At 46.9% G+C, this 14744-nt stretch overlaps 1 protein-coding gene across 5 annotated transcripts in view; it reads left to right on the forward strand.

Annotated features, from left to right (window-relative positions):
* NTRK3 (neurotrophic receptor tyrosine kinase 3) overlaps nt 1-14744 on the forward strand; it is a 333653-nt gene that overhangs the window by 212300 nt on the left and 106609 nt on the right. The gene's annotated exons all lie outside the window — the stretch shown is intronic.

Below are 14744 nucleotides of genomic sequence, written 5' to 3' on the forward strand. Positions count from 1 at the left end.
TTATTCAGCTGGATCCTTCTGCTTACGTGAGGACAAGAATGGGGGCAGGGGTGGGGGAAGAGAAGTGGGTGGGGAAAGAAGGATGAGGAGGAAGAGGTAAAGGAAGAAGAGGGTGTGGGGGAGGGTAATGGGTCTTGTATGGTCCAGAAATGAAAGTGAACCCTAAGGTAAATCTCAGGTCTCAAAAATCACAACATACATGAAGGTGCTTCAGAAGGAGAATTCCCACCCTCACCCTCCACTCCACTTTCATCCTCCTACCACCACCCGCTAATCACCTTCCCCATTCCGGACAGAGACAGCCTAGAATGGAGCCTACAGACGTTTGCTTTGGGCACTGTACCAGAGGCGTGAGCCAGTGCAACTTGAGAGCACAAGGCATTAGAGAGACCTGCTTCCCATGTGTGATAAGAATGCATCTACCCTTCCTTCTCCAACAATTCCCTACCCTCATAGCAGCGGGACTACCTCCTTGAACACCCTGCAGCCCAAAGGGCAAACACAGCAGTGTCTACAGGTAGGGCAGATACACAAAAAACACTTGGAGCAGGAGAGCAACAGATTCGGACACTCCATTTCTTACACTCAGGGGGGCCTCTGAAAAGCTTGAAATCTGCATTGTGAGCAAAATCCATTAAATAGCAAATATCTTCCACACGAGGTGATAAACTGTCCATCCCAGCTTAGTGGGAGCCCTCATAAACTCTGATAGTAAAAGTGAAGGGCTATTAAAAAAGATGCACTCTTGGTCACCACATACCACGACTGCTTCCCGGGCCACTGTCCCTCAATATGTGGAGCCCATTCACAGTCAGTGGATCAGATACAAACCTCTCGCTGCACCCTCAGCCTTTGCCAATTCCTAGAAGCAACCACCCCCCACTCCAGTTATTGTTCAGGTTCTTGGAATATTTTGCATTTCTTGGTTCAAGTCAGGATTGGATGTAACAAAATGTCACAAGGAAAGTTATTGTCACTATCTTTCCGGGCTGACCAGAAGCAGGAAGAACCAGGGATCTTGCTGGAGAGCCAGACTTCCAGTCTGTTTTTGCCAACTCGGGAGGCTGGAAAAATTTGAGTCAGCCACTGAACTTTAAGGTGTTCGTAGGAATCAAACTTCCACACCATTAGAAATTCACCCAGTACTGAACATTAGGCAAGAAGTTGGTTCTCCATGGCTTCCTCTTTTGCAATCAGATAAGCCCGAACAGCATCCCTTTCCCCTCCTGCTGAGATGTCAAGGGCTGGTCCTATCGCTGACACTCACAAGAACGGATAGAGAGAAACATGAGCTGGACCTCCAATCCTGGACTGTTGCTTGTTGCACTTCAATCACCAGAGCAATGGGGTGTATCCAGTTACTGTGCCTGGCTTTCCCTTTGATTTGTATTTTAATGTATTTCTTTTGGTCTGTTTGTACAGGGATGGGGTGGAGTGTTTTGGTTAGGCAGAAGGAGCCAAATAGTGTGGTATTTCTGTATCATATTTATGTTTTATATTTCTTATAGCACCTCAGCTCAAAACACTTTACAGACTCTGATGGCTTTGATTCTCTGCTTTCTCTCTCTCAACTCTGTAATCGATGGTATTTCATAGTACACCAACCATTTTGGTGTGTAAGCGCCATTGTAGTAGTGGTGGTTGAAAGTCAAAGGATTCAATTTACTCTGCGTTTTGTGGGGCTGCCCGGGAAGTAAATCGCAGCAGAATTTGGTCCGAAAGTTTCACGGGTTCCATTTGATTAAGATCTGAAAAGTTCAATATGCAGCAGAACCATGAGGGGCTGGAATCTGGATCATTTAACCGGGCCACATGGGGAGAATATAACATTGTAAATAAATACACGCACAACAGATTACAGGGAAAGCACTTGCCTCTCTGCTTACCTGCCTGGAATCATCTGCAGGGTTCTATGTTTCTGGCATTAGTTTAGTATATTTTAGGGCCCAATCCTGCAGCTCTTATTCAAACCTGTGACTTCAGTAGCAGTGTGGCCTGAGCCCTGGAAAGTATTATAGTTCACCTTTACAATAAATAAAACCAACCAGGCTCTTTGGAGCTTCCATTTGGTTTTTATTTTACCCAAGCTGTTCTGCCCAGCCCTCATTTGGCGTGTTGGGTCTGGCTGGAGGTGAGTGACTGTTCCCATTCACCCAGCATTTTACACATTGGACCTCTGGTTTGCTCCTCTTAAAATATTTCTCCCTCCTCCCCCTTCCCTCTGTGAAGGAGAGGTGAAGCCCTTTAGATAGGCAAGCCTATTAATACCCAGCAGAGTCCATCCAGAAAAGGGGCTGATACAATGCCTGGACATACCAGTGCCAGTTAGCCCCTGCCCTTCTGATCACTGCCTTCCTGCTAAGTCCACTAGCTGGATATTAGACTATGAAGCCCATCGCTAGCAATGGCATTTACCCCCACATAGCCTGTAGAGCCCAGGTTCACATACAGGTTTTGTTAACGTATCATCTATAGGCACTGGAACGTGGCTTCTCTCTTTCTTTAGCTTGGTCCTCCTCCCTGGTTGGCTGTGACGCTGGGTGTTTGGGCTGAGGACACTCAGACACCTGTTACTGAATTACAGTGAGGAGAGAAAACTCTCTGTGCTTAATGCAGTATTAATAGTACATTGGTGTGATATAGATTTCCGTCACCCTCTGCACTAACAAACATCGCTTATCATGCGGGAATGATGGATGTTTATTCCCAGCCACTTAGTTCTGCATAATGGAATTGCAGATGAAATATGGAAAGTGGCTTGCTGCCTGCTAAGCTTTGCCCCCTCTTGCTGCTTCTGCACAAACCTGTCCTGCGGGGGGTACTCTTACAGACCCATTAATTACTGCTGTCTGCGAGGAGACAGACGTTTGCTTCTGACTATGGAGGTGCTGGGGTTTTTTCCCTGTCAATAGGATGAAGGATGCTGGAGCTCTCTCTCTCACCTGTGATTTTCTGGGAGCTCCTGAGACCAGGGCCTTTCTCTCACTCACCTGCTTGCTGCTGCTTCCAGAATTAGAGAGACGGAAGGGAAGAGTCATTCTTCCCTTCCTAGATGTGGGTTTGGGGAAAGGGCCTGGAAGCAAATGTGCCACCCTGTCCCTGTGTTGGGACGTATTGACACTTTGGGACCTCGTGCCCTCTGCTCCTTCCAGCCATAACTCCATGTGCACCGGTCAGCACCATGGCTTGGAAGGATGCATTTTGTTAATAAATAAAAGCTTCAGCTTCAGTAGTTCTCACTCCCCTGCAGGGAGTTAAGCTGAGTGTCAGATTTAAGATGGGGCATGTTGATCTCAGAAGAATTGGTGGCAATATAGAGTCCCTTTTTTCTGGGATACGGACTAGGGATCAGGTGGGCATATCTGCTTACTGAGATCTCAGGGTATCTATGGATGAATCTGTGCCTTCACTGTCATCTGGAAATAGTTGTGTTTCTTTTCTAAAATGCATTTAAGTTGTTTTGGGCTAGGGCACCGTATGGAAGGGAACTCATCAGAATTCAGTGTGCAGTGGGTCAGAAGGGTCCATCCCATGAGTGATGCTGGTGCTGAAGCAAAACGTGACTCATTCTACCCTTCAACGTTTCCTGAAAACGGCAATTGGTTCCTATGGGCAGGAAACTGCAGTTTGCTACAAAAATTAACCACACGATAGAAAAAATGGCAAGTGTCTGCCCAAGAGACATTAGCACTGATGCGGTGCCCTGATGCTGGTGGGAGGGACCAAATGTCACAGTTTTGACCATGGACAGCTGTGCTTGTTGACAGCAATGGAGACTTTCCACTCTAGCTCCAATTTGCCAGTCCCCACCAGACTAAAAAGGATCCATTTTGCCCCCGACTCTGATTCCAGGTGGGTGATGGAAGAAGCTGGACATTTCTTAGATCTAAAAGCTTCAGAGATGTTTTGGATGAAAAGGTTTGGAGGCTGACCTTGCTTTTGATAATGGTAATAAGCACCGGCTATGTTGAGGAGATTATTTATTAGAATCTCTTGAGTCTGTACCATCAGGTTCTATGCAAACACGGTAGCTAACGTTCAGTTGGCTTCCTGTTTTGTCAGAACAGCAGTATCCCAGGGAGCAATCGTTCTTGCGGAAAACTGGCTTTTCTGAGACTGTTCCAGGGCAAAACTAGGAAGAAAAGGCCTCAAAAATGAAAAATACTTTCCAAGAACGGATCCGAACTTTTCTGAAACTCAGGCATTTCTCAGTTTGCGTCTGGGGTGAAGGGTCAGTCGGGGCTGCTCTCTCAGAACAGGACGCTCTGGCCCCAGTAAAAACAGCGATGCTGGAGTCATTCAGAGCCTTCTTTGATTTTGTTGTTGCTGCTGCTGCAGACTGGGCACGACGGTTGTTTGGTTTGTTTTCCTCTGTCGGGACTGGTGCAGCCTTAGCACTGCGATGCATTCACCATGTGGGCGGAGCCGATGTCCTTCTATAGAGTACTAATGAGGGTTTTTTTTACAACCGCATTTATTACAGGCTGCCCTGACATAATTGCATATTCAAAGTTAGTAATTACACGTATTCACACTAATTAAGTAATTCTATCTAATTACTTAATAACTGTAAATACATGGTAATCGGCTAAAAAGAAGTACTTCAGAAAAACCAAGGCAAATCACACAATAAAGACACCATCAGCAGCCTTTCCGCACATCACTCTGTCTTTATCTTGCATTTGGAGTGCAGTTTGAAAGGGAATCTGTGATCCATTCAAAAATCATACTCTTTAAACAAACGGATTTCCTCCCCTGTCTCTAATAACACTAGAGAATCAAAATGGGAGAGGATTTTTAAAAATCCAGTTTTCCTCTCACTGCTGATGCTCTTTGTTCACCAGTTGTATTTTCTTTAGCTTGGACAAAGGAAACTGACTAAGTCCATTCCATTTTGCTTGTAATCAGTTTTGCTCCTAGGTTCTCCAAGATGCACATCTTAGGTTGCAAATGTTTGCAGTTTATTTGTATGAAAACAACTGTTTTCACTGCTAATAGAAGAGGAAACGTTCCTGGGGGCAGGTAGGGTTTGGAAAAATGTATTTCCACCAAATGTAAATTTTGAGCCAACTTTGAGCTGATGACAGAGGCCCTTTAACTCTTAATGAGCAGCCCAGAGTAACTGAATTATAGTAGACGTAGCCTCCGAGTAGACTGAATCCCCTCTCAGAACCCCTTGCAAGTCCTACTGACACTCACGTACACAAGCACTGACCCCTCTCTCTGCTCCTTCGGAAAAGCCTTAACCTTCCCAGAGACTCGAGTTCCCTTCACTTCTCTCTGAGGTTTGGCTGTGGCGCTTTCTTGTGGGGTACATCAGCATTCTGTGCTGCCATCCCTCATGGTCCATGTGTGTCTGAGGTCATTAGGGGACTTAGTGGGGAGGTTTGAGCTGAGGCCTTCTCAGTACGCTGATGACACCTAATTGAGCATCTCCATCTCCACCAACCCAGGGAGGGCGATCAGGTGTCTCGGAGTTTAGATGAGGGTGGGGCATAGATGAAAGTGAGCTGGGTTAGAGTGAAGTGTTTATGGGGAGTGGGGGAAGCAGCAGGATGATGAGACTGAGTTGATGCCATGCCTCCAGTTTGAGGCCTCCGCTCACAACTTGAAGGTCGGGTTAGATTCCCAGCTGCTTTTGAAGGATAAAAGAATAGCAATGGTCAAGGCACCTTTGTCCATCTAGATCTGACGAGGAGGCTGTGCCCGTTTCTCTTGGATGTGAATTTAGCTGTCATGATTGATGCCTTTGTCACCTCTAGATCAGACTGCTGCAGAGTGCTCCGTCCCCCTACCCACAGTAAGCACTTCTTCTGTCTGCCTCCCCATTGCTGCCCAGCCGCCAGCCTTTCCACTGCCAGAAACCCTCTTGAGCTTCCCTGGACAAGAGTTCTCACTGATGGCTGCTGCCCAGCCCTGATTGTCAGGTTCGGAGGTGGGGTGGAGACCACGTATGAAATAGGCTCCCTGGGGAAGTAGTGGAAACCCTGTCTCTAGAGTTATTTACACAAAACATAGGCGATCTTACATTGACAAGTGGGTGGAGGAGTAGATCTAATAAGTCTCTTCCATCTCTTCAGCACTTATGTCTAGGAGGTTTCTGGCTTGGCTCCATGCAAAAATCCTGACCTCAACATTCGCCTTCTAGCAGCTGGAAAACCTCTGTGATCCTGAACTAGAATCCTGCTTCCAAACCTTGCAAACCCCACCCCCCTGCTCCAGAGTAGTCTCTGCTGGAAACTGCTTAGAATGCCAAGGGCTAACGACAGTCTCTTGGGAACAGATTTTAATGTTCAAACCCCACAGGCAATGAAGCAGAACTGAGCAGTGCAGAGTGGCAGAATGAGGAAAGCGCAGGGCCCCACTCATCCCTTCATGCCCGCCTCCTCTGCCTCATTCTCCTGACTGACAGCTGAAAGGAAAGGTCCTTTTGGTCACTGGCCTGCCCATCCAGCTCTCTCTACCTATGGTCAGCTCTCAGCTGGTTTCTCTCTCTCTGCTGCACTCTCCAGTATTCCTTATCTGTAAGCATTTGTTCTCCATTCCATTCACCCAGGGGAGGAAGGGAGAGAGAAATGGCAACAAATGCCAGAGCTGAGAAGTCAAACCAATCTCAGGCGGAGAGTGGCAGACTGATCATCCAGACCCATTCAAGAGCTTTTCTGAGTTGCAGTTTGACCCTCAGGATTAACACCACTGGGAGTTGGTCTTCTGCCTTTCCTGCCATGGGCCATCAGCTTGCTATTGAGCCAAAGAAGTAGCAGGCTGCAGTGGAATGGCTGGCAGGTGCATTCTGCCCACGTACACCAGGACTATTGGCCAGTACTGCAGGTGTTTCTACATGGATCCATTCAGGAGAAGCCAAACAATTAAGGAGGAAAATTCCTGTCCTGCCTGTCTCTGCCCAAACCCTGCAGGCATTGCAAGGCATTGTGGTAGCCAATAATGCAGTGCCTGGTGGGACAGGCCCGCCCTACTCCTAATGTGACACACATGCTGTCTCTATTTGCATACAAGCAAATCACCTCCTGCAGCTGTGAGGATGGGCTCTGAGGGAGTTAGATCCTACCACTGTTATTTTAATGTGTGTTTATTGAAGATGTTTGTAGCAACAAAACAGATCAAAGGCAGCAAAGCACAACGCCAGCCCGCACCAGGAACTGAAGCTGACAGCACATCTGTGGCGGGTGATGCTGCATCCGGAAGCCACGCTCCTGAGTGCAGCGAATCCAATTCCATTAGAAAACAAACCATTAACTCAGCCATAACTCAGTTATGTGCTGCTGACACTGACCTGCCAGCAGGGAGACAATGCTCATGAAGGGACGAGACCCACATACAGACATCAAACAACGAGCAAAGTCTTCCCCTAAACACACATCCTCTGGCCCCAGAGTCACTCCTGAGGCCCCTTTAATCCTGGCATGTCCAAAGGTGACAGCTAGTGTCGGCTTGCCTGAGGTGATTTTAGAACGGAGCCAAAGCTCTACGAAGGGGGCCTGTAAGCTGTACGAAGAAGCAAAGCAAGGAAAGGCCTTCAGCATATTTCCTATTGGGCCGGAGAGGCTCTAGCACTCCAGGCTGCTGTCGCTCATCAGAAGCCCTGTCTGTCCATCAAGAAAAGGGTAGTTTGATCCTTCCCACTTCAGCAGTATGGGAGCAAACTCTTCCACACGAGAATAATGATTAAACTTGAAAGCTACTTGGCTGCAGCAAGGATGTGTATATACTCACTTGCCACCCTGGGCACATCCACACTTTACCTGCACACTCATTTGCACACCTGTGACACTCATTTATCTGTAGTCTGTCCCACCCATGTATTGCAATCACATACCCATCATCCTTACTTCTGTGCCCTCCGACGTACATATTGATTTGCGTACATATGCATGCTCACTCATATACTGTAGTGACAGGCATGGTATAAAACCCTAGCTGGATTAGCTACAGGCACTCACTCACCAATGCATGTGCTCTCACACGTACATTCACACCCACTTATCAGACGCCTCTGCTCACAGATAACTTTGCACCTGTGAATTTTCTACTTTCTGCTGAGCACGCTTGCCAGTTCTGGCACCACCCTCCCCACCCCCACCCCTCCCATGCAAGCCCAGCAATGGCAGCAGGCACATTGACATGCAGCCTGGGCAGCTTCCCTTTCACATATTGCCCCTACCTGTCAAAAATGGCTGTCTCTGCAATTTCTGGGGGTGGGGGTGGGGTGAAGGGTTTTCATGAACTGGCAAGAGAGACTGGATTTTCAATTCTGGCAGGTCATAAACTGTGAGGCATTGTGGGAGTGGTGGGGTGAGAAAGAAAGGATAGGGCAGGTGACAGAAGGAGGAGAGAGATTATCATGCTGTAAATTGGTGCCTGTTTAATCATTCGCTCACCTACGTATTGGTATTTTGTAATGTCTGTCCGGTTGAATTTGTCTCAGCTCCACTCTGTTCTTGGGGCTGAGGTGGGTGTCTGTGCCACAGAAAGACATAATGGTCTTCATCAGTCATTGCTGTCCTGGCTCAGAGCTCCGTCCTCTCCGTTTGGCATAATGGTGACACAGCAGCTTGTCCTGGGGCTATTGCTAACTCGTGCAGCCCTGATGCCAGTGATAATGAAGAAAGCTTTAGAATGATCTCCTAATGGCACATTGATTGTGTGAATTATGCTTTGGGTATTGCTAAAAATAGATGGTATGTCTGTATAGAGAGAGAACTTACCCATCAGCTATTTATTTATTGTGGTTTTTTTCCTGAATTTGGTTTGGCTTATAAAACAAGCATTCTGAAAGACCCTTGACCTGCCTGCTGTACCTACAGATCCATGATGCCCATGTAGTACATGGATGCTCTGATGTGGCTGTGGCATGTCGTAGTACCCAAGAAAGTGTTATTTTGTAGAAGCTAGTTGCCAGGTCCCAGGAGTTGCTTGGAAACAATGTCCTCCTCTCTTGGTATAATCCACCCAATGAGAGTTGGTTTTGCAGATGCAACATCACATCCTGCTGAAGAGTTATGTTTGGGTGAAGTCTTCCAGAGGTGATCTGAGTTGACTTGGTTTGAAGGAGATGCTCTCTCTGCTGGCAGTGCAGTTGAATTAAAGCTCCTAATAAAGACACCAATTATTAATGACAAGTCTAGGTGCCGGTTAGAAAAATTATTACTCCCAACATAGTGTGAGCATCTTTAGTAGCGCTGCCTCTCCCAATGGAGGTATAGTCTGGTACCCTAGAGCTGATGTAATGGTGATGGTTCATCAGCAGTCACAAGCACTGTCCATTTCCAATGCCGCTTTTAGACAGAGACCCCAGGAGTGGTTTCTCCTCAAAACAGCATTTTCAGAACATGACAGAACCCACAGTTCCAGTGGTGAAACCCAGGCAGAGATCAGGGTAGAAAGATGCTCTCCCTAATTGCAATAGGTTCACTCCAAAGAGCTCCTCGTGTCAAAGGGGACTCGCGTTCCATGGACCTGCACAGAGGTCTAGGAAAGGATGTGTGAACGGACTGTGAATGCTCAGCCAGTCCGATTGCTAAATGAGCTAGACAGTTTTTGTAAAGAGTGCGGCTGCCTCCTGTATCATGTAACAAAACTTGGCTATGGAGGATGCCGCATCTGTCACTATGCTACATGCCGCAGGCACTTGGAACAACCCAGTGGCAGACCCAAGGGTAGAATTGAGCTGAATCTAATCCAGTCTGCTACCTCTAACAGGGGCCAGTGTTGGGTGCTGCTGACGAGGGTGCCACAATACAGTGCACCCAGTCGTGCAATAGTATTCTTACTGAGGGGGAGTGTAGTAGGGATTTCTTCCTGACTCCAGCTAGTGATCACTTGGTGCCATGAAGTCTGTGAGCTCTTGCTGTTTTACTCCCGGGAAATTGTGAATTATTTATTATTTACATTGCAGTAGCACCCAGAGGCCCACTAATGTAATTGCACATACCGTTCTTCAGAGAAACGTCTAATCCTTTTGAGTCTTACTGAGTTATTTGCCTTAATATCTTGCATCGGCAGTTCTCCAGGTTATTGATACATTAAAATATTGGTTTTAAATGTGCTGGCTTTGAAATCTAGAGTGCCTTCTTGTTCTTGTACTATAGGAAATGGTAAACAGAAGCTGCATTGCCCTTCCTTATCCCATTCTATCCCTTCTTATTAACCCTGTGCCAGGCCAAAGGGTTCTTTCAAAAACAAAATAAAAAACCACTTCCTTTATATTGTGAAATAACAGATCTATGTGGCTCTGATAGGGATAAAAGGCAGAGAAGGTGGCTAAATCTCCAAAGTGTAAAGGCAAATTTGCCTTCTAATTGCAACACTGAAACGAAATCAAAGTCCCTGCCTCCCTCCCTCCTTCATCTCATCCTCTCTCACCCTTCCACCTCCTACTTGAGGGATTAATTTGAGCTAATCCTCGGCTGAGCAAAGTCTTTAGGAAAGTGAAGAAGTAAAGTAAAAACCATGGGGGGAAAAAAAAACCTCACACTCGACACTAATAAAGAAATTACTGGCGTCCTACATTATGAATTGGATGAATTTTTAATGGCCGGGAATGCGGTTGATTTAATGCATCCATCCCAGCCTGAAGAGCCCATCGCCAGCTAATAAATAAATGACTGGCCCCTTGTATTAAAAGTATCAGTCATTTTACATCATAGCACTGTAACTGATGTGGAGTATCAAGCATGGGGTAGAGTGGGCCTGCGGCCATGGCAGGTTCCATGCAGGCAGAAGAAGCAGGATGGGCTTCATGCCCCCAACCTATGTTTCAGACGAGCTCTGTGAGGCCAGAGAGTGGGTCTCAGTTGAGGTGGCCCTGTGAGAACCAGGCTGGCTGGTTACAGTCGTTCCACCCTGCTCCCTAAGAGGAAAGGGAGCTCAGCTGGGTTTTCCTTCCTTCCCCTGTGTCCCATTCAGAATTACCAGCCTGCATTCTGGGGGGAGGTAACTGCTCGCTGGTTTGAAAGCTGCCAGTACAGGGGGGAGAAACTCCCAGGAAAGGATCTCAGCCCCAGTTCCAAGCATTGTGTTACGCAGCCTGCAGTTTCCATTCTTGTCCTTGCATTGCTGGGGCCCTCACACATCAAAGACAAATGTAGCTAGGCTGAGGTCTTGCTCCAGGTGTCTCCAATAAAGCCTCATTCAGTGCAGCTCAGTACCCTGTCCTGTGGGTCTTATACTTAGGGTGCAGAGCCTGTGCAAACCAGGGGACAGGCACCCAGAGTCTGTGGTGATGGGCACATTAGTAGATATCATCAATGATCTAGGACAAGATTTGCAAGCCCATGTTCACTGGGGCAGAGCCCAACAAGCCAGAGTGAGGCTTGGTGGAGGGACATGCTTTACAATGAGCAGGGCAAAGTTCCTTAGGGAAGCAGGGTATCCGGGAGCTTTGGGGTGTTCTGCTCTGGGTTTCTCAGGTAGAGATACTTAGTACTTCACAACTCTCTAGAAACACTGATTACTCCTCAGAGCCACCTGTCAGGTAGCAAAGGATCCTTGTCTCCATTTTACAGAAGGGGAAAGGCAGAAGGCGGAATTGACTTGTGCGGGGTCCCAGGGCAAGTCAGTGGCAGCTCGGATTAGATCCCGGAGTTGCTGGCTCCCCGGCCTGCATTCAGCCCACTAGACCATGTTGTGTGTTTACGTGCCTACTGTAATTATTTCATAGTTGGCAAAGAGGTAACTCCCAGTTGAGACCAGTTAAGTTAGCTTCTTGCCAACTTGGTAGGAGGTGGGCTGAGCTGGGAGTGCAAGAGTAACTCCATTTTACAGACTTCTTTGCCAAGCACATAGATATGTCATATGCTTTCAGAGAGGCTCATTGCAGAGCTTACGAGGGGAAGGGTAGGGCGATATTTGCCTTATACAAATGGAAGACTTCTCCTTACTGCCTCTCCTTCCTTGACTTCCTTTATTGGCTGAAAGAATGCAACATGGAGCCTGGGACATCGGACTCGCTGACTGATGAAAACAGAGTGCTCCAAGCTACAGATTCTGTCTTGGCCTGGAGGAAGAAAGAGTTTATTGCCTTATTTATTACATTTCCCCATAGTAGCATAAATAATATTTTCATAATAGATGTGGACCTTATGAATAATATAGAGTTTTGATCTAAGTAATTGCAATGCTTTTTAATATAAGAGATCTTCAGTGTCAAGTACTATTAATGAGCTGCCTTTACTCTCTCTCTGCTGAGGGCAATTGCAAACCCCAGCGCTGTAAGAATTTGATACATTTGGGGAAGATTCCAATGCACTGTTCAATCATCTTGTTCTCTTTGGGATACCCCAGAAAAAGTATCATGTTTGCTGATTTTCTCAGCCTTCCCTGGGTTTTGATGGATGCCCAAGTTGCGTAGGTTGCTGGGAAACCAATTCTCTTACATTTAGTATAAATCTGTGAACATCTGATTGATTTACACATTGGCATTAACTACTCTAAACTGCAGGGACTATTTTGAATTAATGCATGTATAATACACCAATTCCACCATTATTGTATACATTATTTTAGTAAACCTAGTGTGGATGATGGGTGCCAGATCATCCTGGAAACTGAGTTCCTCTCTCCCTAAATCGGGTATAGCACAGGAAATTGTAGTGTAAGTTTCCGTAGCCAGTATGCCTCAGTTTTGCCCTGGAGGGACCAGCTCTCGAGGCCAGGAAGTAGTTCAGCCTCTGTGGCCCATTTGGTCTTTGGCCTCTCTTCTGAGGCTGAAGACAAGAGGGGGCAGTTAGTCAGGGGGAGACATTTTCACAAGTGCCTATATAACTTAGGCACTTTGGAAAATTTTACCCATGGTGTTTTTTGTGATGTGGACATTTGTCCACTAGGAACAAGACAACCAGTGGGCTCTGGGACTAGTTCAACGACCTGGTTAGTGTGGGGGTGGACTACTTTTCTCAGGGAAGTGGTAGAAGCGCTGCCCTGAAGTGCTGCAGGGAGCATTGATGGTGCTCTTCCCTTTGTCAGCAGAGCACTGAACTAGCATTCCAATGTGTACGGAGGCAGGGCGTGCTGTGCTGTGCTGTGCTGTGCTGCGCTGCGCTGCGCTGCTTGAGGCAATGTTTTTTTGGATGAAATACAAAACAAAGGTCCTGGCCACACTCCCTGTGGTCATTAAAGAGGATTGGAAAAGTCAGATTATTAGACGTGGTGTTATGGTTAAATTCACACTCAGGTAATGACATTCTGCCTGTCTGATTTCTCCCTGCAGTGTTAATTAGAAGTACTCCTCGTCACTTGCTGTCCTAAAATCCTGTGTAGCCTTGCCTCCTATGTGCTATTAAACAGGTGGCTATGTTGTTAGAAATGGTTCCTTTATAAAGTATATGCTGTCTGTAATGCCTTATGATCCTTTGGGATGAAAAGCACTGATGATATTAATTATTATTAAGATGGAACACACAATACCTCTTTAGCAGTTACACGGTCATCTGGGGGGGATAATGTGATAGCGGTTGTTGGAATTGCTGTGTGGTCATTTTCATGTTACGTCACTGTTCATATAAAACAGCCATTCATCAAATGGCCTGGTTGCCTAGTGGTCAGTGCACCTAAGATGGCTTCCTGCTTAATGTGTTCGAGGCCATGTGTCCTAGTGCCAGGAGGCCTCTTTAGATTAATGGAGCTGTCTTGGAACATTATGGATACCTTTTCCATTTTTTTCCAGACTTTGCATCTCAAGCCCAGAATCAGGCTGTAAATCTCTTGCATTACTCTTTTCCCAGCCAAGTTCCTTTTTAAGTAGTTTCGCTTCCTCCTTCCCCCAGCTCCCTTAGGACTGGAACTCTGGAAGGGGAGAACTGCGGCCTGCTGTCTTGGCAAATACAAGGCCTAAATTCAGGCCTCGCCAGTAGTGAGAAGAGGCAGGGAGGGGAAGATCTGGTGACCTTGGATGGCGAGTCAGGCAGGACCTGTGTGGCCTCCGATGTCCCTGTGCCAGAGGATAGCTAGTATCTCATTGACCCAGTGAGCCTCTGCACATAACTTTTATTGATCATCAGCTTCTTAATCAAAAATTCAGTCACAGTTCGATACCACAGTTCTCCCCCTCCCTCTTTGAGCTTCACCCCAGGTGAGGCTCACATTCTCATTATGCACCTGAGAAGCTCCTCTCCGGGGTTTGATGTGTAAATTTCAGTGCCGGTGAACGTTTACAGCTACCACAAAGCTCTGTGCATTGTGGTTCTGATCCACCACCAGCTGGTCATGCTGACCTTCTGCCCATGAGCGCTCCCCAGCTGACTTGGAAAGTCCAAGTTTAAAATCAAAATTCATACTCAGGGCCCCAGTATAGCAGTGCATAGTGCTGCTGCTAAACGGCAGAGCTGGCTCACGCCTGCCATTATTTAAGCACATGGCAGCTGGTTACGTATTTGCCAACTTTTGCATCTATAGAGCTGAGAGTTTTCCCTCAGTCTGCACCTGGCTCCATTATGAGCAGCATGGCGCCATGACATGGCATTGTTCCTCACAGCCATTGCTTTGTGGGGAGAAAAGTAGAAAACAGCTCTTCTTCCCATTTTCCCTTCATGGTTATGCTGCAAGTGCAGTTCCAGTGTTGGAGAAGAGTCCAGAGGGAAGGAGGAGGTGACTCTGCTCAGTACAGAAATTATTCTAGATGGCCATGTAGAGATATAGTCAAGGTTTCAGATGAGCAGCCCCCACTCTGCTGTACCCTTCCCTGGGTGGACTACAGGAGAAGACTGAGCTCAAGAGGAAGGCAGTGC

The sequence above is a fragment of the Emys orbicularis genome, chromosome 10 (genome assembly GCF_028017835.1).
Source record: "Emys orbicularis isolate rEmyOrb1 chromosome 10, rEmyOrb1.hap1, whole genome shotgun sequence".
In the NCBI taxonomy this organism is placed as follows: Eukaryota; Metazoa; Chordata; order Testudines; family Emydidae; genus Emys; species Emys orbicularis.